General features: G+C 35.6%; 1 protein-coding gene across 4 annotated transcripts in view; it reads left to right on the forward strand.

Moving 5' to 3' along the window:
* Positions 1-24,255, forward strand: part of GLIS3 (GLIS family zinc finger 3) — a 420,354-nt gene that overhangs the window by 34,368 nt on the left and 361,731 nt on the right. The window lies entirely within an intron of this gene.

A 24,255-nucleotide genomic window follows, 5' to 3' on the forward strand; every position in this document is an offset into this window, starting at 1 on the left:
GAATGGCTACTATGTTATTAGGACAAGTACTCATTAAATTGTTTGAATCTACCAATTTAATAGATGAAACTGTTAGGTATTTTTCTTGGCCTAGCAATGCCATGAAAAAATTGCTAAGACACCCACGTGTCATGAACTGAGAAAGTTTGAGAACCTCTGGTTTAGCCTCTTAGGCATCTAGCAAGAAGGAAACTGGAGGAGAGGGAGCCATCCTGCTGCCATCTCCAGCTTGGTTTGTTTATCGGCTGCATTTCACCTAAATTCATGCCACCTAGCATTCTTTCAAATATTCCTGTGAGAGATTGGGTGAATTTACACAATTAACAGGTATTGATGAGCATTTTCATGTTATAGCTGTCCTGGTGGCCCCTACTTACAAATGGCTAGTGTTACCTCCTACCCAGGATAGAGTGAAATTTCCTGTGCCCTTTTCTTCTTTCTCCTGCTTGAGCAGTGTACCATGGCTCCTAGAACCAGGACAAGTCTTAGTCATGTAGTTAAAGAGATTTATAGTTAAAGAGATTTTTTTGTACTAGCCTGAGTCTTTCTCTACTCATTTATTTCTGTTTTATTTTCTTCTCTATGACAATGTTTTCGGACAACTAGACAACTACCTTACATGTGAATTTTCAGAACACAGCCCTTTGTAACATAGGGACCAGCTGGATTTGTGGAGAACTCTCTCTGGAGACAATATTGGAGGCTACACTAGTTTTGAGATACTGCATTTGTTCCTTAAAAACTCAAAGAAACCTGTATCTTTTCATAGCAGAAGTATGTTTTTGTTTTGTTTTGTTTTTAAGATTCAAGGGAGAGATGAAAAAGATATATTTTCCTGGGTTCGTGATGCAGTGTCCTGTACTTTAAGACTCTGAAATGGGAATTGTGCTTAGTGAAATAGCAGATTTGTGACCACTGATGAAGATGAAAGACAGAGAAGAGTTATATCATATGTCTTTGTCCATTTTACTCAGGGGTATTTTAAGGACTCAGAGTGCTCGAAGGTGTTTCGTTTACATTCACTTTTGTGCCTTTCTTTGCTGAATGGTGACCTCTGAATTGTGTGCATTTACCCGGGACCTGAATTGAGCATCAGGACTTTGTGTTATTTTCTGTGTTGAACTCATAGATGGGACTCAGATGATTTCTATGCATGAGTTTTACCTTGAGGTGAGTTAATCAAGACTTAGTTCCTCAACTAGTTTTCCAGAATTCCATAAAAATCAGAAAGATTAGCCTGTACTTGCTGCTTCTCTAATTCTAGTATCATATTATCTCCAGAGCAGTGCTGCCCTGTAGAAATATTATGGTAACCACAAATGTAAGCCATAGACATAATTTAAAAAAATGTTTAAGCATGTTAAAAGAATAAAAAATCAAATGGTGAAATAAATTTTAATAATATTATTTAACCAGATATGTTAAAGATATTGTCATCCCAACATGTAATCAACATAAAAAGAGATGAGATATTTTACATTTGTTTTTTACACTAAGTCTTTGAAATCAAGTGTGTATTTTATATTAAAGTACATCTCAATTTAGAGAGCCACATTTCAGTTGCTCAAGAGCTACATGTGCTAGTGGCTACTGTATTGGACAGTGCAGCTCCAGGTAGTAAGACATAGAGAGAAAGGGAGGTTTTAGGCGATTAATGAATCAAAAGTATTTCTTGAGCTTTATGCCTCCACAATGCTGAATAAATGAAGGTGTTGGTTAATAAGATGAGCTTGGGAAACACCTTCAAGTTCGATGTCAGTCTTTTAATTACTTTAATCAAATAGCTGTTTGGATGAGGGTATGGGAACTTGACCTGAAAGTATAAAAGGCCAGAGATCACTATGAGTCTTTCTGTATAACCACCCAATTCCTCCTTTCCCTCTTTACTTCTTCTTTCCACACTTAAATTTTCCCACTTCTTTGAAGTCTAGAACTTAACCAAACAACAACAACAACAACAACAACAACAACAGGAACTTAACCAAATAACAACAACAACAACAACAACAAAAAAAAAACCAACTAGTTTTACTGGTGAAAATAACTTAGGAGTTAGGAGCTCAGGTAGGTCCTTTAAATCTTGAAACACCTTTCTTTTTATACCTTGGGTCACATGGTAAATAAGATTTTACCTTTTCCCTTGAAATTACCTTGTGATGTCTTATTCCAGAAAGGCTCAAAAGCCAGCAAATTTAAGTAATATATTTTCATGGTTTGCATGTCACAGTGACTGGAAGGTGCTGCCCACTCCCACAGCCCCATCTGTGAGTAGAGAGAAGTTTGAACAGGTCCTGCTTCCTACATCTTGGTTGAGCATTATCTTGTGTTCTTTGGGTTACTCTTGCATAACACCATCACAAGCATAAAGAAAGCACCCCCATTTAAGTTTGGTCTGAGTCTGACCTGAGGATGATAGTGTTGTGGGGGTGGGGAGTTGTGAGTTGTCAACAACTAGGTAAATGAAATAGGAATGTGGTCAACTTTAACTCCTCCCACCTAAATCCCTCACCCCAAACTTCCATCTGTTTTCTTCCCTATGAAATGGGGTGTTTGATTAGATGAGGAATCTTCACTGTTTTTCATGAAGATGGTCTGTTTTCTGTCATTTGCAAAAGGGAAGATAGAGGGATGCTGACTGCACTAGTGGTGGATTAGAGACTCTTGGTTCTGCAATTGATTATCTGGCTTCTCTTAGAAATGAGCAATCCAAGATCCTTGGATGTAATTATATCTATGGTCTTTTGGTAGTCTCAGTTTCTAGATTTCTGAGTTTTGTAGATCACTTGAAGTGTTGCTCATCTATGCTTTTGCAACAAAGAGGTAAGACCTGGGTGGTGGGGTTTTCACTAATGATAGAGAGGTACCTGAAATGTTTGGGGAGGGAAGTAGGGTATAGTAGAAGATGGCATACCCACAAAGGTTCATTGATGTTTGCTAGAGTAAATTTGTTTGCTGTATAACATCTGGAGCTTTGTGATAGTAAGCTGAATAACTATGTTTAGAAATAAGATTGAAGAAGTACAGAGGTCGGATTATAACCATGTGTTGGGAATGTAGAAATTTGCTTGGATAAAAGAGAAAAGAATCCAAGTAGTGTTATACTAGGGTAGCCTAGTATTTTGTCTTCAAAGGGCTTCAAATATTAAAATATATTTACATTTGCTATTTTGACAATTTAAAAAATCAACAAATGTAACATATAACCACCCCCAGTTCTGCCACAAAATCAGTTGGTCTGGTTTTCTGTAGTTTTTGAGTTCCATGGGGTGGATTATACATGAACATGGTTCCCCTCGGTGATAATGCCCTCAAAAGCAAAAGTCCATCTTCCAAACATGCTCATTTAGCTATTATGAATCTTTCATATAAGTAAACTTTTAATTATTGAATAATTCTGGATTTACAGAAAAGTTGCACAGACAATTAGAGATAAAGCCCCAAAGACAATCCCCTAGCACTTCTCAGAAGGCCAGCTATCTGACTAAGGTTATTAAAGGACTGATGATGAACATTTTATCTTCCAATCACATCTTACTGGCCAATATTACCCAAATTACTTTATAGTACATTTGTCATATTATTATTAACTAAACTCTAGACTTTATTCAGATTCCATTAGTCCCTCGTGAATCTTTTATCTATGAATTTAAGTTATTTTTAAGTCTGATATTGCCTGTGATACCACTTTATTTAAATGCTTTTTTTCCTTCTGAAACCAAATATATATATTTTTTCATTGAAGGATTAGGAAAATACTGAAAAATATAAAGAATAAAAGTTAATTATAACCCCATTCCTGTCCTAATTTTGTGTTGTATGTAAATATGTATGCATTATCAAATGAATTTCATTTTGTCTACAGTATAATTTTGAATTGTGTATTTTTATATAATATTACCATAGGAGAAATCTATTTAATTAAAAATCTTCAAGTCAAATGTGTAATATTTTAAAAAGTCATAGTCAGTGTGTAATTAATTGGTAAACAGCCCTTAAGCTCTTTCTAATTTTGGCTACTATAAATTTCATTTGATGCAAATTGTGTTACATAGATCTTATACCACTTCTCTGATGATGTTCTCAGGGTAAATTTCTAGGAGTGGATTTAGTGGATCAGTGGACCTGCCTTGATGTATGTTGCCAGGTTACCATCTGGAAGCATGGTATTTATACTCCCAAAGTATTCTTTGAGATACTCACCTTACTTCACATTTGCCAGTATTGAACATCATATTTTTAATTTCTCAAAGTTTAATAGGCGAAAAGTTAGATATCTTTATTATCTTAATTTATATTTCTTTATCACTAAAGTTGATCAGGTAAATATTTACCTATATTTTCCTAGCTTATATAAATTCACATTTTACATTTAATGTTTTAAATCATTACTAATTAAATTTACACTCACTAAATGGTATGATATAAACATCTTAAAAGACTTTTTCTACGTAGTCATTGTTTTCCAAAGCTATAATTGAATATTGCCTGTCCTATTGTCAGTGAATGTGATTTTTTTTTTTTTTTTTTAAGAGTATCTCTATTTGGGGTCATTGATTGGTTCCATTGACTTCTCTGTGTCTTTGGCCAGTGCCATTATTATTTTACCTTTAGAACTTGGGAAAATTCCTAATCTTTATTCCAAAAATGTTTTAGCTCTTCCAACTGTTCCAGATTAACTTTGGAACATTTTTTCCATTTCGAAAGAGGAGTATATACTGTCCAATATCATTGGAATTGCTTTATAATTCTGGTCTTCTCAATCAGTAACATGGCCTGTTTCTCTGTTCAGACTTAAACAATTCTGTATTTTTCATGGTGATTCATAATTTTTTTCAGATAGATCCAACACATTTCTTTGTTGTTGTTGCTATTGTGAATGGAATCTTCATTTCCGCATATCTTCTGAATTTTCTTTTTATTGGTGGAGATCATTACCTAGGGTGTGAACCTGTGTAATGTGCCTAGCACATTACCTGACATACAGTAAATATTAAATAAATGTTCATTGAAATGAATAATCGATTTTTGTAAATTTACCTTGTTTTCCAGTTACTTGAATTCTCTTACTTAATTCAATTAGTTTTCAGTTAATAATCTTGGATTTTCTCAGTATACGATCATATTTTATAAGTAATGATAGCTCTGTTTCTTCTTTTAATATTTAAAAGTTTTGTTTCATCTCTTATTGAGTTGTCTTTTATCTCTCTAATTAATACTGTTAACCCTTAGAATATATATGCAAATTTGATTTGATGAGAGAGCTTGTGTGTGTATTTATATTTATTGATCTATTTTTATATTATAAAATTATATATTTTGATATATTATACTTAGATTTATAATTTTTTATCATGCAAATATCATATCCCTTTATTCTTCTACTTCTTTTTACCATGAGATTATTATCTTCTTTTTGAGTTCATTTTTCATTTTATTTGTTTCAAAACAACTGTCCTTTGAGCTTTAAGGATATGTTCCCATAAAATAGCTAGTTTTGACTGATGATAGTGTTAGTAGAGGGGAAATAGCTATTGAGAGAATCCAGGAAGTTGCGAGATTTAAACTGTGAGGGGCTGGAGGTACTTATAAATGGCAGAGAGAGGCTATTGGTGTTTTGATACACATTGAATTCATGAAGAGTGAGGCAAGGCACATTGACCAGGTGTTTTTTAAAACCCAAGATGTCTTAAAAAATTCGGCTATTTGAGTGACAGAACATAATGAATAGAAAATTTAACTACTGCTCACAAATGTGTTATCTTATGCTTAAACCAAACTAAATGTGAGCTGGTTTATTTAAGGTAAAGTTGCTTGCACATCCTTTGGTGTCAGTGTTTGGGTGAAGGATGTGAAAAAGCCCAAGGAAAATGCCAGCGACTATCTCATTGGACAATATTCATTAAAACAAATGAAATATAATTTACAGTTTATGTCAGATGTTAAAAGAAACAGAACTTGAAGAGCCTGTTTAAGAACTCCAGATAAGTTCTATAATGGCCTAAATACAGTTCCGTTTTAGGAAATTACAGGAGGAAAAGGATGAAACCGTTTTTACCTTTTACCTCAGCAACTTTTCTATCACATAGATGCCTTTAGTCAGCAGCAGTTAGTGGGGATCCCGAAGTCCAGCCTCAGTTTGGAAAACATATTACTACGTGGTGGCTGTGGCTTTCTCAGCAAGTACTCAAAATTTGTTATAGTGGGAGCCATTAGAAATCTTGAAACAACCAAAAGTGGCACTTAGAGACAATGACTAAATTATAGTCGTACTGGCTCCCCTATGGAATTGTGGAAATATTTTACCTTAAACAAAATCTTGAGAAGCTGTCTTCAACAAAATCTTGAGAAGCTGTCTTCTTATCTGCATACTTGGGAACACAGTATAGCCTAGTTTTTTCTGTAGGCAGTGGCTGATTTCACGTACGTTGGTTTGTGTGTGCAAAAGCACTTCAAATGCTGATCAACAAATCATTATTAACCATTTAAAATGAAAGAAGTATTTTAAGAGGGTTTATTGCTTCTTAGATTCTTAAGCGAAACGGTCCCTATTTGTAATGGGGTGTTTCCTTTTCCAGCAGATAGGGGAGGCAGAAACATAGCCAAGAATTACTTTTTCCTGATTATTCTTTATGTAGTTTGCTTTGGAAAAGGAAAAATAAATGCCAGAGTAAGGACTAGAAGTTATGAGAGTGAACAAAACCTGTGAGCTTTAACTACTTTGATAGTCAGTTGGAATTCTGCATTCAGGCCTACCCCATTTGATGACTTAGAGTTGCAAAAGGAGGCCTCCATCCTGGAGGCATTTAACAATTAGGGAATGCTTAACTGTAACATAAGGCAAAGTTAGGGTTTCAATAAAAATATAAAATATTGTGGAAGCCCAGAGGAACTGGAGGAATGGAAAAGGTAGAGGTTTTTTGAGCTCTTCAATTCAGAGATGTATTTCTGGGAGAAGTCCATTCTAGGCCAGAGTAGCATCAGGGACAAAGCCTGGAGATGTGGAAATATTCAGCCAGAGCCTGCAGTTCGTAGTGATCTCATGATGAGAGACAAGACTGTAGAACTATACTATCAAGTCCTTCAATGCAGTTTTTACTGTGTTGGAGGAGGTAATTTATTGAAAGATGTTGAGGAAAGAAATGACAAGGTTTGAATCATATTTTAAGACCACTTTGGCAGGAAATGACCATGTGTTTGGGGAAAGAATAAGGCATTCAGGTTGCATTTAGACATTATACCGATTTCCAAAACAACCCTTTCTCCATGTCATCATGGTCTTAGAGAGTTGCTTCTTTATTTCCATCCTTCTTTGTCAATGTATTCATCTCTTTATTCATGCACTTAGGAAAAAAGCTCTCAGCATCCACCATTAATTACATCCTTACATATATATAGCTCCTTGCACTTTTCAGAGTGCCTTTAAAATGTGATCTGTCTTGTTTTCTGTAAAAAACACTATGAAGTTAGTAGGGCTGATGTTATGGTTCTCATCTTATGGATTGGAAACCTGAAAATTGCTCAAAGTCAAAAGCTGGAAGAAAATGGCTCAAAGTCAAAAGCTGGAAAGTGGTGAATTTGGACCAGGATTTGGGTTTTCTGATCCCTTCTTCCTTTTGTACAACAGAATCCTGTGTGGAATGATAAGAACTGTGGGCCACAAAGATTTTCATCTCTGAGAGAGGTGACAATCTTTGTGGAATCTGAGGTCACATACCTACTAAGCCCTAAAATTCCTATTAATCAGCATCTTCTGGACTGGTAATTGCTTAGATAATTAAACAAAAATTGGTTAAAGTGGGAAACTATAAAGCTATTACATACACACAATTTAAACATGTTACAGCAACTTAAAACATCTAAATGCCTATTTATTTATTAGTCTTTTGATGTAGGACCAAGGTCTTTTCTTTGATTAAGGATCTTTTTCTTGGAGTCCACTTCAATCACCTTTCTTGCATAACTCTTCTATAATTTAAAAGTATTGATTTCTTTAATGTGAGGTGAGAACTTAAAAACATTTGTGAAGCAGTCTTGAATGTAGAATCATTTTGGATTTTAAAAAGCAGTTTACCTTTTTTTTTTTTAAAAAAAAAGCAGTTTACCTTTATTTTTTTGACTCTGTCTAGTGTAGTTTTTGTAAAAAAGACTTGCCTTCTTTTTCTACTCATTTTATGTAATCTTTAATTAAATTATGTACATATAACAGCATACAACTGTCATAAACATGTCTGTCGTAAATGAGTTTGGGAACAAACACAATGACTCTTGGTAAATATCCAACTCAATTGGTGGGAGCTGAAGTATACTAGCATATTAGAAAGTGTTTCCTGGTCAAGAGCTTTTGCTGTGCCATGGGCAACAGTCAGTATATTTCACAGAGAGAATGGAGGACATCAGCCATCCTGGTGAGTTAATTAAGAGATTCTGCTGCACTTTAATCTATAGCAGCATATACCACTAAAAAGATTTAGAGTGTGGGTAGATTGAGGAGGCCCAGAAAGATAATAGGCTGCTTGTAATGTTAGTTGGGGCTGGAAAACTGGGTGGCATTTAGGAAAGGGAGTTTTAGTTGCATGCACCGCATGCGTGCGTGTGTGTGTGTATGTGTGAGAGAGAGAGAGGCAGAGACAGAGATGGAGATGGAGAGATAAGAGATAGAGAGACAGAGACAAAGAGAGTGATCAAGGAATGGCCAGGTATTCTCAGCAAAAGAAATAAATCCATTTCCTTGGAATACAAAATAGTCAACAGTCAGACCAACTTCTTCTGTTCAAAATCCTCATCTAAATTCCAGCTCATGAAAGAAACTAGTGAGTTTGGTGAGGATTTTGATTTACTTCCTAATGTAAATGAAATGATTATGGTAGTTAGAAACTTAGTCATTTAGTCTTCCATCGTCAATGTGGACTACACCTAATCCATCCCAGACAGAAGGGCTACCATATTTTTAAAAAACTGCCAGGAAGATTTATGATTTCTTTTAGTGATCCACTCTGATGTTCTGGCCCTCTGTAATAACCCTTCACATATTCAAAATGATTATTAAATCTTTCTTACAATGTTGAAGCTGCATTATCCCAAAGTGATATAATTTCATGTATTCTTTATTCTACATTTACTAAGCAGAAAGGAAAAGATATTACAAAGCATATATTTCCCCATCCACAATTTCAAATCAGCCATGAAAGGTGTTAATACTTTATGTGCATATCTATATTAGTACTATGTGTGTGCATGTGTGTGGACACACATGCACATATATTATGTATGAACATAAATGTGTCTAAAACAGTGTATACATATAATATAATATACACACACACAAATGCACACACATACGTGTACACCATAGCTTTTGGAAACCAAAGTAGAGACATCTGATCAGATAAAGGTGCTAAAGGAAGTCTTGCAGGTGTAACTTGAAAGTCAGAATGTCAAGGTTCTGTCTGTTGAGGTCACCTGACAGCAGGGAAAGGAAAAATTGGTTGTTAATACCCTTTCACCTCAGTCAGTTCTGGCTAATCCTTTCTGGTTACTTCCTCCTCATTCCTGTGCTCTGTACTCTGTCACAGGTAAAGTCTGACCTTCATATCAGTTCGCAAAGCTCTCTTTGATTATTAAGTGGGTTTCCTGTCCTAAAAATGAATTAAGATATCAGTCTCCTTTGGGTTGTTCCTTAAGAGAGGATTCTTAGAAATGGAAGGCCTTGAAGACAGAAGATCTTGAAGACTCTAGGCCCTGAATCTGTAATGTGGACCAAGTGGTATGCATGGCTTATCTAGAGCAGTGCTGGTCTCCAACGGAAATATAATGTAAGCCACATATTTAAGCCACAAATGTAATTAAAAATTTTTAGTAGCCACATTTAAAAAAGTAAAAAGAAACAAGTAAAATTAACTTTAATAATATTTTTGTTTAAAACATATCTAAAGTATTATTTTAACATATAATCAATGCCAAAAATTTATCGAGACATTTTACTGTTTTGTGTGCTAAGTCTTTTGAATCTGGTATTTGTATAGTGGATCTCTAGTTGGAATAGCCACATTTTACATGCTCACTAGCCTCATGTGGCCAGTAGCTAGTCTATTGGATAGTGTAGGTCTAGAGAATGCCCCAAAGTGAGGACAGGGAGCATGCCATCTCTAACTGTTGCATCGCACTAGATAGATACAGGGAGTCTGTTGTTAGATAACCTGCCTTGGCCAGGGCAGTTCCATGTTATGCATTGGTCATGCCCAGTAAGTAGCTGGAATCAGTGTTTTGTTGAGCATAGGGCTTTGGAATGCCACAGTGTGTTTGATTTCACCTTAGAGGGAGCAGCTTGATTCCTATAGAGCTCTGAATAAAGAGCATTGTTCCTCAGAGAGTTGTTGAGCAACAAGTATAAGATTTCCTGGATAATAGCCAAGCTTGAGCAGGTTTTCTATAGATTGGTTAGCACACATTTTTTTTCGCACTTCCTGGAGATGCCCTAGAATTAGAAGGTGAAAAACAGCCATGTGTTACAGTGGGGGACTATAAAGACACTATGTTCCTGAAACTGACCAGGTTGGAAATTGTTTCCAGAGGTTCAGGATAGAATGGGAACATGTCCATTGCAGCAAACCCACTTTCCTCTACTGTTCAGGCCCTGGGACACTCCACTCCTGTGAGTTCCTTTTCATTGCTGAGGGACCCAAAGCCACTAATAAATATGATATAATTTTACTCCAAGACTTAAGAAGAGAACAGCAATATTATTTTTATACTAAAACAAATGGTGCTGTATCCTGAGTGTAATGCAAAATTCCCTTGCATTTTAAAACATAAAACATAAGTCTTGTAAAAAATATTGACAGTGAGTTGCTTCAGGACACACTATCTTTTTTCCTTGGACTTGGAGCTCATTTCCCTTTGCTTGTTAGGAATACTGGTTAGAAGCACTGCCTTTTTTACTTATTCCACCATACTTTCTCCAGTCTTGAGTTTAATGTACCTTCATGTTCCAGAGTATGCACAAGGAAACTCTGGTATAGTCATAATCATAAAGGGGATTTTCCAGTATTTGGGGAGAAGTTCATTTGAAATCAGTATTTTGAACAAGTGCCTGTTAAGATTAATTTCAGTAAAAACTTAGTTTAAAAAATGTATACACATACATACACACATATAAACATTCTTTTCTTCAGGGTAGTCAAAGTTCTCTTTTTGCCTCCAATGTTATTTTTATTTGAATATTTCTTTTAGTGAAATTTGATGAACAAGGTATGTTATTTAGATAGTTTTGTTCCCTTTAGGAGTCCAACTTGTATTTTAAATCCTTTTTAACATATTTGCTTTGTGCTGATTATAAGACTAATGCATATTGATTATATGAAGAAGATAAAGTTATCTATTAATGTTGTGATATTAGTACCATCTTGTTAGTGATTATTGCTATTTTTAAAAATTTTCTGGAGGGAATATCTTGAGAATAACCTAAAACATAACTTCAACCTTATGCTAATCTTGTTTGTGAATATCGCTATTTAAAAAAAAATTCTGGAGGGAAAATCTTAGGTAGAGTGTTGACGTTATACCTTAAGTGATAAAATAATCGTAAGAAAGATAAAATATATGTTCCCTATTTTATATTATAATTTTATCAGTTGCAATTGTAGTTGAAAAAAGATCAAGTTAAATATTTGCAGAAATAATTCAGCATAAAAAAACTAAAGTTAAAGCAGGTAACTTAGTGAATAACATGATGTAGATGGGTAAGATGGAATATTACCCTTCATTCTGGTAAAAGGTCTAAAGATTCAGTTAGAATATACATGATGTTTTTTGCTAACAGCCTTGGATCTTGTGATCATGGCAAACAACGCTCATTGCCCACGGTCCTCTTTTCTATTGCCCCTAGGCATAGCATTACAATACTTCTTAATCAGCTGTTGTTATAGTCAAGTAGAAACCTATTTAATATCCTAGATAAAATCTAATGAGGGAAGGGAAGTAGCTGATAGAAAACCATAAACAAATCTTTAGATCACTTTTCTAGTAATGCTCTCTGAAAAGGAAGGGATGGAACCTAATGATTATCACATCCCCTGCAGTTCTCAAAGTCCAGGCCTTCTGTTATAATGAGAGTACCGGTGTAGTGGTTCTCAGCCTTGACACCAAGATCTCAATGACTGCCATTTGATGGGATGTTTGTTACAAACAAATGTTTTCTCATTAATGACAAGAGTACTAGATCTGGCTCCCAGCTCTCTAGGAATGATAGAGAACCTACAAGCTATAACCTAGGTCTGCTCATGGCCAATACAGAAGTATGAGAACTTCATCTCTCCAGGCACAGAGTAAAAGAAGCTGTACCTACTGTGGCTAGAGAGAACAACTGTCTAATAATTTGTTTTGAACTGGTTTCCTCATGGTGAAGAATTCACAGCAGTAGTGGCTGCAGCTGCAGTAGTTACAGTAGTTATATTCCATCTCTCTGCTGGTCTTTTCAAAAGTCTGGACCTCAGGGAAAGTCTGACTCACTGAATGCTTTGGGACATGAGTGCTTACAGGTTTAATTAAAGAAAGCCAACTCTGGTAGGAAGATGTTAAGGGACACACAATACAGTGGATAGAAGGTGTTTGACTCATGAGGAATGACACACAGGGAGAACACTTGTTCAGAAAATTGTTCATTTTCTTGTTATCAGTAACTGAGAACATTGGTAGCACTTTTATTACACTGCCCATAAATGGTTAAGGTTTCTTTGGTTGCTAAATAGAGGCTTTCTAAGTTCAGGTAGCCACAGGTTTAGCACTGCAGGGTGGGGTAATATTTGGCACTTGATTTTTTTTCTTTTTAATTGTAAACCGGCAGGTCTAGGTATATTTCAGGAAGGAAGTTAGAATGTTGGGAGATGATTAACATCTCTCACGTGGCTTGGTTCTCTCATTCTCAAACCAAAAGGAATATATTCACATTTATACTACCCTTCATCAGCAAAGTAACAAAGTTCCCTCTCCTGTGTCAATTCTATTCTGGGCAGAGGTTAGGGATGGGGGAGGGGTAAATACTGAGTGTCTATTAAAAGATCACTTTCCTCCCTTTCAGTCTTCTTTTTAGCCACATTGTTCCACACTGTCTCTTAGGAAGCTCTGTGAGGAAATCAACTTCACAAGAAACAGGCTGAGAAGTCCTAGTTCCTTTCTCAGGGAGACGTCCTAAAGGCTTAGCCCTGATATTGTGCTCACTGGTATGGAAACAAGACAGGATGGCAACAGGAAATTTCTGGGGAAAATTCTTCTTCTAGAGCATTCTTAGGTAGACATTCTGAGGAATGAAATTTGGACAATCGCTGGTCGAAGGTAGAATAAAGAGAATAAGTGAGGGATTCAGCCTGTCCGTGTGAAATCTGCCGGGCTAGTGAACTGAGGAAGGCAGTTATTTAAAGTGGTACCAACTGGATAAAGTACTAAAGTAGCAGAGGACTGGAGAAGAGAAAATATGCTTCCAAATGTGTTTCCAAAAACAGGAAGAGAGAAATGAACCTGTCAGTTGTTATTCTCTCAATTTAAAGTTAATCTCAAATGAAACGGAAAAAAAATATTGTAAGACAAAAGGCATGTCTTGCAAGAGAGTTAATGAGGTTGTGAGAATCAAGTTTAATAAATCATGTTACAAAATTTACATTTATGAAATTGAGGGTAAAAAAAAGGTAATGGAATTTGATAATTAAATTGCTACACTAAAATAGTGGACCTGTGGTTTAAAAGAGTCATTAATCCAGAATGATAAAGATCCTGCTTCTAGGTTTTCAGCCATGCCTCAAGGCTCACTACTGAGACTGAAGTAGAAATTTCTTCTGACTCTCACTTGAAACTACTTTGTTTTTTTGCATATGTATTTAAAAATATTTGTAGTCATAGTATGGACTTAATTTGTGTTCTCATTTTTTCTCAATTAATGTAAAGTTACCCTGAGTGGTTGGTTCATGTTACCATAATTTTTATGACTACATAATATTCTACCTGAACTTTACCTATACTTTACCATACCTTGTGTTAGATATTTTAGTTATTTAAAAGGGCATTTTTGCTATTACAAATAACCTGCTATGAACATCTTTGCATAGAATATCTTTTTCCCTTATTTTGATTATTTCCTTAAAATATTTTTCGATAGGATGAATGAAAGAAATGAGCATCTTGATGACTCTTTATCTTTACTGAAAAATTGCTTTCTAAAACAGTTCTACAGTTTTTATCTGATGGAGTAAGAGCGTGCATAATGAGGTAATATTGTGTGATAGAGTTCCTAGATTTAACACAACTGAAAGTGATTCTCACCTGAGATGATCCAGAGTCATCTGCACCACCAATGGAATCTTGTTTTCAAAAAATATTTTTAACGAATTATTATAGACAAAAGAAAGTAAAGAAAAGCATCTGCTAACCAGAAGTTTTAGATAGCCTCCAATAGAAGGGCTTATTTTTTCAGGTTTATATTGTCTATAAAAGCATTTTGGAGTATAAAAATTAGGGTGTAAATACCATTTTAATAAATTGAATTTTGTTTTGTATAAGATAGCACCTAAAAATGTTTCACACATAGTAGGACTCATTAATATTTGTAGGTAAATGAAATGTTGTGGGAAACTTGGCACTGAAAATAACCCTGAAGTGAATGTTTTTTTTGATCATGTGGTGGAAATTAGACTGTTCTGCTTGAAATTTCAGATATTTTTTCACCCAGGTTTTCTTAAAATGAGGTATGCGTCTGCAGTTTACTGTTACAGCCAATATTTGCAAATACTGTAACAAAAAACTGTTTAAACAGAAAAACAAATATTCAGTCTCTCACATCCCAACCCATGTGGAAAAGGGAAATACTTTTTAAAAGTGGGAATTCTTAATATTATAAATTATTTGGTTGGAGCAGGAACTATTTAAAAATACAACTTTAATAAGTGAAAGAGACATACTGATGTAAACCACAAACATGTTTAGTGCATGAGATCATTCATACTCCTCACCTTCAAAACAAAAGGTTTTCCCTCTTCTGGAATTTTCTTTTTTTCCTTTCCTTTCCTTTCTTTTCTTTTTTCCTTTTTCCTTTTTCCTTTCCTTTCCTCTTTCCTCTCCTCTTTCCTCTCCTCTTTCCTTTCCTTCCTCCCTCCCTCCCTCCCTCCCTCCCTCCCTCCCTTCCTTCCTACCTTCCTTCTTCCCTCCCTCCCTCCTTCTCTCCTTCCTTCTGCCCTCTCCCACCTGTCTCTCTCTCTCTCCTCTCTCTCCTCTCTGTCCCTTCTCTCTCTCTCTCCCCTCTCTTTTTGACAACCATGTCAAGTTTTCCTGGCCGTGGCTGGGAGCAGTGCTCCAACTATTAAGCTGTGTGAGAACAGTGAACTTGGTCAGCAAGGATCATTTGTCTACAGTTGTCAACAAAGGCTTGTTTTACTAGGAACAATGACTATGCAGGTTTGTGCGGAGTGTTGTGTGTAAAAGCGTTAATCAGTAAGCAGCTTGAACCATACTCAAAATCTCTTTTATATAGATATTTTGCTCTTTAGAGGTGTTTGTTGTCTCTGTCAGTTGGCACCATCTGAAAAAGAAGTTCATCAGTATGCTGGGATGCTCTCTCCAGAGAAATTGACTCAGAGAAAGCTTGACTCAGTTTTCTGTTTTTCTTTTGGTTCTCTTTAATCAGTTTTCACTGGTGCTCAGCCCTATTACTATTGATGTATAAGTACAGTGAAGTGATTAAATGGTAATGATCTTGGTTTCCATCCAAGATGACAGATTTTTCTAGCTTTGAGAATACTTCAGTGCCTCCAATGGAGTGCATTTTTTACACACTCACACCTGCATTCACACACACACATCACAGTCACAGCAGGCCTTGATTCCAAGAAGTATAGAAAGGACCATGCTGGCCATGAGAAAGGATGCTAGTCTAAAGCCAGTAGGGTAACTGGGGGTGAATGAATTCTTCTGCTCTGTTTGGCACTTACCAAAAGGACTGAATCACCACAAGAAACATTCTGAGCTTAATTCCAGCATGGCTGAATCACTGAGACCAAGTTGTTAGAGATCTGAAGTTGATAAAAGTTTCATTTTGAGTTCTAAGCAGTGGCACACATGCGAGTCTTCTCCCTATATGAATATTTCAAGAGCTTTCCCCTACCTTTCCCACTCAATGACCCCCTACATCACATTCTTATTAAGTTCAGTAGGGTGCAGCTTTTCATACCTGACTGAGGCAGGTGAGCCTGATGCCAGGAAGTGTATTAAGTGGCAAGTTTTTGAGTCTTCCAACTTTAGATAGTAATTGTGAGAGGGCAAAATGTGTAGTGCCTAATAGCTTGGAGTGTGAGGTCTCATGTCAGTTAGACCCTAGGTTCTAATCTTAACATCATCTCTGAATAGCTGTGAGCAAGTCACTTGACCTCACTATTAAGAATAAACACAAATAATAGATTTACATAATAGCTTAACACTGAGCATTCACTATATATTGGGCACTATCCTTAAGCGTGTTACATGTGTCACCATTTTATCCTCATGACAGTGCATTGAGGTCTGTCCTATTATATTTTAATTTTATAAATGAGGAAGTTGAGAACCAGAGAAGTTAAAAATCTTTTTGTGGGTGACATAGCTAGTATGCAGCAGTGAAATGACTGTATCTCTTGAGCCATATTCATTCCACTATGCCATCCTGGCTCTCCCTAAATGCCCTGGTATCTTATGTACCAGGATTCCAGCTTCTAAATGATTGAGTAGATGAGACAGGGAGAAAAGGTTGACCAAGGATCTTCCCAGTACCTAAACTTGTGCTTGTTTCTACCCTTTAAGTAGTGGGGTGGGGTGTGGGAGAGACCTGTGGGAACTAATATTCTAATTAATCTCTGGTCAAAGTAGTTTCCAGTAAATGGTTTAGGTGTAGCGGGAAGTAGAAAGGGATACAGAAGGCTGAGGCAACCCTTCTGAGAGGGGCCAAAAAGTAATAACGCCAGTGACAATGCAGGAAAATCCACATGAGGATCTAGTGAGTCACTTTAGTTAAAAGTCTTTCAGCTCTAAGGGTAAAGGTATCAAGATTTGTATAGCTGGACATAGCAATTACACCAAATCTTGGAATGGGTGTCTTTGGAAATGGCCTTGGATCATCCTATGAGCCCTGTAGACTTTATTATCTTTGCACAGAGGTTCCGTTGGCCAAAGCTGGAGGAAGTTGAGGGAAGTTCTAGACTTCTCAAGATTGGCAAACCTGGGATAGTACCTGAGCATGAGGGATCAGTCCTATTATAAAGTACTTGCCTTTTTTGGAGGGGACCTGGCTAGTGCCTAGATCAGGGGTAATTTGTGGTAATGATGGCCAGCTGTAATTTCTGGATGTTTAAATGGAGATTGTCACAGAGAAGTAGTAGCTAACTAAGAGTATCAGGGAATCACCTTATTTGCCAGCCTTAAAGATTGAAAATAATATGGGAACACTCTCTTCTTCTGAAAAAGGGGTTGCCAGTGTATTTATATCATTGGTATCAAATTAGGTAATTGGTCATTGGAGTTCATCCTTTTTGTTAATATAGGTATTACAGTCATGTGGTAGTCTTGGGAACACAGTTGATGATAGTCCAGAGTAGAAAATAAACTGGCCCAAACACATAAACATTTTGCCTACACACTGATTCTACTGGAGGTATGTTAAAACTAGCAGTTTACTCTTTGGTATGGCCAAAGTTTCCTGGGTAATTTTAACCTGTCACTTACTTACATTTTAGTGCCAAATGTTTAAACATGACTTAATAAATGGAAATGTTACGAGGACAAAAAGACAACAGGAATAACATAGGTAGTCTTTTAATTTTAGATGACTTTTCTAGCTCTTCCAACTTCTTTATTACAGATACTTCCAGAAACTCTTCTTGATGATGATGATGATAGCTATTGTTTTATAGTGGCCTACCTGTTGCTAGTCCTTGTATAATGTTTAGAAAATTTTTTGTATGTTAACCCCAAGCAAATCAATAAATTAAGAGACCGTTATCTATATTTTAGTTAATACATTGGGATTCGGAGAGTTATCTAATTGCTCAAAGTCACACAGTTAGTGGCGGAGTGAGGACAGGAACCTATGAAAGTGTAATGCTAAAGTTAGACTCTTTTGTTTCTATAAGTTTATAGAAATTATTTTTATTGATTTCTGATAACTTAAAAAAAGTATTTTTTAAGGAAAGTTAACTATTGTACAGCAGGGGGGAGGGCTTTAAAAGGAATACAGTGGCAACCATAAAGACTGCATCAGCTTTATAGATGCCAGTTTTAAATCCCATGGCTTCCATTAGGTATATACTTTAATACTATTTCCTGTGAAGATCTGTAATAGGAATTCCATTTAATAGTACTTCCTATAAGTGTCTATGAGTGATAAAATCTCAGTGTTTGAATATCTGAAAATGTCTGTTTTGCCTGACTGATAGTTTAGTTGGGCATAAAATTCTAGATCAATAGTAATTTTCCTCAGAACTTTGAAGGTTTTAGCATTCTTGGCTTCGATTTTGCTTTTCAGAAATATACTAACCCTCTAACTGTAGTTCCTTTGAGAATTTTGCTTTATTATGTTTTTCACCTCAATGTACATAGGTGTGGATTTATCTTTATTTATCCTCCTCATGCTTTCAATCTAAAGACTTGTTTCTTTCTCCAATTATAGGAGACCTCTGTAGATATTCCATCTTTATAATTCCCTTCATTATTTTTTTCCTGGAATTATTATTAGACATGTAATTGAGCCTCTCAATCTGTCTTCTGAATCTCTTAATTGAAAATATTTTAAAGAAAAATATTTTTTCCTTTGTTCTTCCTTCTAGGTAAACTAAAATAATTCACTATTTTTTTATGTGTTAAATATAGATTTTACCTCATTTATTAAATTTTTCTTGTTTAGTGAGTACACTTTTACTTCCAAGATTTTTAATTGTTTCTTTTTTGATATCTACCTGTTATTATTCTGTTTTTTTATTGTCATAAATTCATGCTTATTTTTAATGGATATTGCTTCTTTATTCATCTAATTAATCATCCCAAACCTGTTTATTTTAAACTCTTTGTCTGACTGTTTTATAAAATTATTTCATTTGGACTAAATTCATAACAATGGTTGACTTTCTTAGAATTAGATTCTTTTATATGTTTGGAATTTTAATTTGTGGAATTGTTTTGAATATGAGGGATTTTTGCTTTTTTGTATCATTTTTTTTTTCTCTCATTCTCCCTCTTTGACTAATGCTCTTGTGGTTTTATAATTATCTTTGCCTGGTGCCTCTGGCCCAGTCCATAACTGAGTATTATGATAGTATTTAATATATTCCTGTTCTGTGATAGGTTCGAGACTATCAAAGATTCATGGAGCAAGCAGGCAATCTGACTCAATTTCTCCCCTGAGACTGCTTTCCTCCTTCCCTAGGCCCATAGCTGCTCATAAAACTAGAACCTCAGGTAGTAGGTCACCTGTTGTTTTGTGGGTGCTTGGATATTTGTGGAGGAGGGAGGAAGCCTCACTTCAGTCCTCAGCTTCTAGCAGTAAGCCAGGCTCCATTTCTACTCAGCCGGTGGCATTTCAGGCCCTCATACTCTTCAAAAGTTCAGTTCTATGTAGTCACTGCTTATTTGTGGCTTGGAGACCTGTATTTCTTTGATCATCCTTACTTTCTTTATTTCTGTTTCTTTTCTGATCAGTAGAGATTTATCTTGCCTTTGACACTGATGATATCTTACCAATTTTTTTTTTAATTAAATTTTAAAATGTAAAATGTGTGTTTGAATTGGAGAAACTGTTTTGGATCAGTAGAGTTTATCTTGCCTTTGACACTGATGATATCTTACCAATTTTTTTTTTAATTAAATTTTAAAATGTAAAATGTGTGTTTGAATTGGAGAAACTGTTTTGGAGCTCGAACTTACAGGGCTGACATGTGCCATTTTCACTTTGCCAGTTTTCCTGTTTTAAAGTCATTTTTTTAGGAATGCTGAGGTACTTACTATTGGATTGCTGTCTGCCTATCTTTTCTTCTTTTTATTGCGGAATTACTTCAGAAATTAAGGAATTTATTTTCGTCCTGGTTTTATGTTGACTGAGCAATATTTAGAGTAAATTTCAAGACTGCACTTTCAATGCAAATGTCAGTACTATCTTGAGTTAAGGAGAATAATATTAAGAAATAAGTAAGTTTACAGAGATTATTCTCCACAACCAATTTTCAGGAGATATGACATTTGATATGATATGTACTTAAGTATAAATTTCCACTTGGCTTTCATGTGCATTGTTATGAAATAGCTCAAAAAGCTTCATGAGTTGTTATGTTTTTTTCTTTTTCCTTTACATAAGAAATAATTTTATAGTCAAGATGTTCTTTATATCAAAGCTTTTGTAAAGCAAATGTTAATACACTGCAAATATTTTATTTATTTTTTCATATTTTAATAAATTCTAAAGAACTAGAAAATAGTCATGCTTCAGGGCACTTTTAAATGTACCTTGAGTACTTTATGTTTAATGGTACCATTGGGCTGTAAACCACTTCTCTAGTCTCCCTTTAATATCTATTAAAGACCCACCATAACTTTCTCGCCATTCAAGTAGGTTTAGATCCTGAACTCTGGGAACTGGTTGTGGTAACCAACCTAAGTTAGATATCCTGAAATTCTTTCTTTACGTGCAATAGGTTAATATCAACTATTGTTTTCAATAGTATTATTTATCTCAAGTGATTCTTTAAATTCTTTTGAAAAGATACTGTGTGTACATGGTAAATTTTTCACACAAAGTGTGTTCAGTAAAACTACAAGTCTCCAGTTCTATTCTCTTCCTTCAGACCTCCTCCTCAGAGATGGCCAGTGTTGCTGTTCACTTGTATATCCTTCTGAGATCCTCTATGCATGTATGTGCATGTTCCCTTTTTTCATAAATGGTAGCACATCATACACATGGTTATGAACCTTGCTTTTTATACCTTACAGCTTACTTTGGAGCTCATTCTCCATCAGTATATATAAAGAAAGCTTCTTGATGATTTTTTACGTTAAAACTGTTAACAGTTGCTCAAACCTTTGATACTCAAAGTATTTATTATGTAGGAGCTGTTAATGTCTATGGAAGGTTTATTTTATTTTTAAAGTAGAATGGACTCTTTATTCGGCTCTCCTGGCAGGTAGATTTTGAACTTTGTATTTGAGTAGATGATATTGGAGCAGAGTTTCACTGTATGGAAGTCAGCTCCTAAGCTAGCCTTTCAGTTCTGTGTTTTCAACAATAGGTGGCACCAGCAATTTCTGTATTTAGGCTATATGTAGATGTGAAGCATCATTATTTTGATTATTTTTCATTTCATATAGTTGTGTTCACAGATTATTAAGAGCAAAGATGTGTTTACCTGAAGGCTGAGAGGCGTGCACAAGCATGCATACATACATGGGGATTAAGAAGCACTTTGTAGAAAGGTACCTGGGATACTATGCTGCATTCTTTCTCTTGTGCCTTATTTGTAGCTGTCATCTAGTGAGACAAGACATTTAGTTAACACATTAGATTTAACTAATTATGAATATGGTTGTATATATACAAAATAGATCTTTGCAGGTGAACCTTTTGAGATTTATTTTGGTGGAAATTTGATCCTTGGACACATACATGAGAAATTATTATTGCACTGAGGAATCATGTATACTTGTTTCTTAACCTGTCACCTCTGCGTTGACAGTTTTCATCTCTGTCTCAGCTCTTCCTGCTACCTATGCTCCCTGTCAGCTATACCTAGAATTTCCCTATAGCATTTAAACCACAGCATATAAAAATTAAATTCATCATTATATTATTCCCTATACAACAGTTCCCTTTTCTTGCAGCTTTAGATTTCTATCATTTCTAATTTACCCTTTCATCTTTCAAAAATTTTCATTTATTTATGTTCCCTGACAATACAAGGCTTTGGTCACTTTATAACTGTGTAATTCTTTGGCCCACTCCCCTTTTGTTCTTGTTAAGTACAGAGAGAATAATCTTCCTGGCTTGAGGATGGTAAATCAGTGCAGGGGTCCTTAACAAGGTTTTCTAAGTTATGTGATCCAATTCAGGTGTGACATACATTTCGATACCACCATCCTTTTGCCTGTATCCCTCAAGTCCATGGGTAACCCTCAGGTCCATGAGCAACCCTCAGAAATAAGGAAATGAAGGGAGATTCTACAACTTTCAACAGTGTTGGCTTTCAGTTGAATCAGTATTGTTTCTACTTTTCTTCCTTCCTTAAGGGTATTCAGAATTTCTTGGCCTTCACTTGGCATCATGCTTTGGTTTCGTCCCATGATACTATGTATGGGTTTCTGTCTTCAAAGAACTTTTGATCTTGTAGAAGTCCCAGGTAGGCCTGCTGTGTATTTTTATGCCAAGACTGTGTAAATTCCAGAGTTCTTAAATTTTCCTTTGTCTTTTGTAAATCAGTACTTAACTCTTAGAGGTACTGGCTTTTTCAGGTATGTTTCCGATATTTCAGTGGCTTATTTAAGTCACCCTTTTAGTCAATAGTAAGGTACTCACACAGAAATACCAGAGCACATTCAGAATTATGAGTATCCTTTGTGCCCAAAGCTTCTATTGATCTGCCCCATATTTGCCCTATATTACAGGGATCATACCAAAGAGGCCAATACAATCCTGGAGTCTCTGTCTCGTACACAAATCCTGCTATTGAAACCTTCAAAAGCTCTTTCTAGCTTGCCATTCAAGACCATCATTATGTAGGCCCAATTTGCTTTTTTCTTTGTAACATAAAATGACCCAGAACCAGAGATGGTATACTCAGCCCTGTCTTTTGGGGATCAGGAAAGATCACTTGCTTCAGAGAGAAATACTCAATAGAGGGAGGAAAAGAAAAAATAGGATGCTTGATAAGGTTGCCAGTTGCTCACTGCCTCCTTCTGTGCCTTCACCATCAGCAGAGCAAAAGGACAGAAGCACTGTGTTGTCCTTCTGCAGACCTCTTCCCACATCAGGTTTTCCACTTGTGTGCTAGGACTTTTGTTTTTCTTTCAAGGATGCTCCTAATGCTTATTATCACCATATTTCATCTATCTTATCTATCTCCAAGATCAACTCTGTTTCTCTTACAGATCGACAAGTTTGATTCCCTTTAAAACTGGTGGGCTTATATTCTAGGAATTTACTTCAAACTAATTAATTAATAATAATAGCCACCACTTACTGAGGTCATGCTGTAAGCCAGACACTTTGCACCCATTGTCTTTTTAGTCCTCATCAACAACTCTCTGAGGTAAATATTTTTACTCCTGCCCCATTTTACAGTGGAGTAAATCAAGATTCAGGAAAGTTAAGTAACCTGCCTAAGCTCATACAGATAAGGAGTCGCCAGAAGAAGGCTTGGCTCTGTATATGATACCTTGCGATTTCCACACTTTTAAGCAATGCTGTAAAGCTCTATTTCAGAGGGAAGCAGGAAGCCATACAGTGTCTTATCCTTCCTTAGTTCTTTCTTACCATCCAACTCCTCAGGAATAGTCAGGTTGTTTCTGTGATATAAAGTTTGAGCCCAGGCACAGCACCCTTTAACCTCTAGGGAAGAGCTTATATTTCTCTGAGATTTATAAGTTTTCTCTGTTTTTACCTTTTTATTTATTCAACATATCTATTCTAATGACAACATGCCAAGCACTGAGCATACAGTTTTTAAAAAAGACATATATGGTCCTATCTTCATAGAGTTTTATAGATTAATTAGGGAGATTGCAGGCTATATGTAAATAAGAAAAAATAGTGAATAAAGTAAGAGACCAAATTATTTCTGTTCATTTTTGCTGTCAAGATATTGGTAAGTGGAATTAACTTGAACATACAATGTCCAATCTATTAAGACACTTATATGAATACATTGTCTCGTGGGCAGGAATTAGTAATCCAAACCAGTATATGTTTGAAGTTGATTAAAGGAAAATAGTCAGATTCCTTAATAATGATTTAAATGTGCTGGAACATTACCCATTGCCCACATATTATATAAATATATTTTAAAATTCTGGCCCATTGTTAAAATAATAACACTGTTCAAGTAGGTGGCGCTAATAGGTATTCAGGCAATCATAGAATGTTGAGTTAGAAAATGTTCTTTGACTTTCTCCTTCCTCATTTTCTCTGAGGAAATTAAAACAGAGAAGTTGCATATGCAATGTTCCCCTTACTTCCCAAATTCATGACTCGTAGGATGAATAGACTGGTTT

Source organism: Pteropus alecto, unplaced genomic scaffold, assembly GCF_000325575.1.
Source record: "Pteropus alecto unplaced genomic scaffold, ASM32557v1 scaffold95, whole genome shotgun sequence".
Classification (NCBI taxonomy): Eukaryota; Metazoa; Chordata; class Mammalia; order Chiroptera; family Pteropodidae; genus Pteropus; species Pteropus alecto.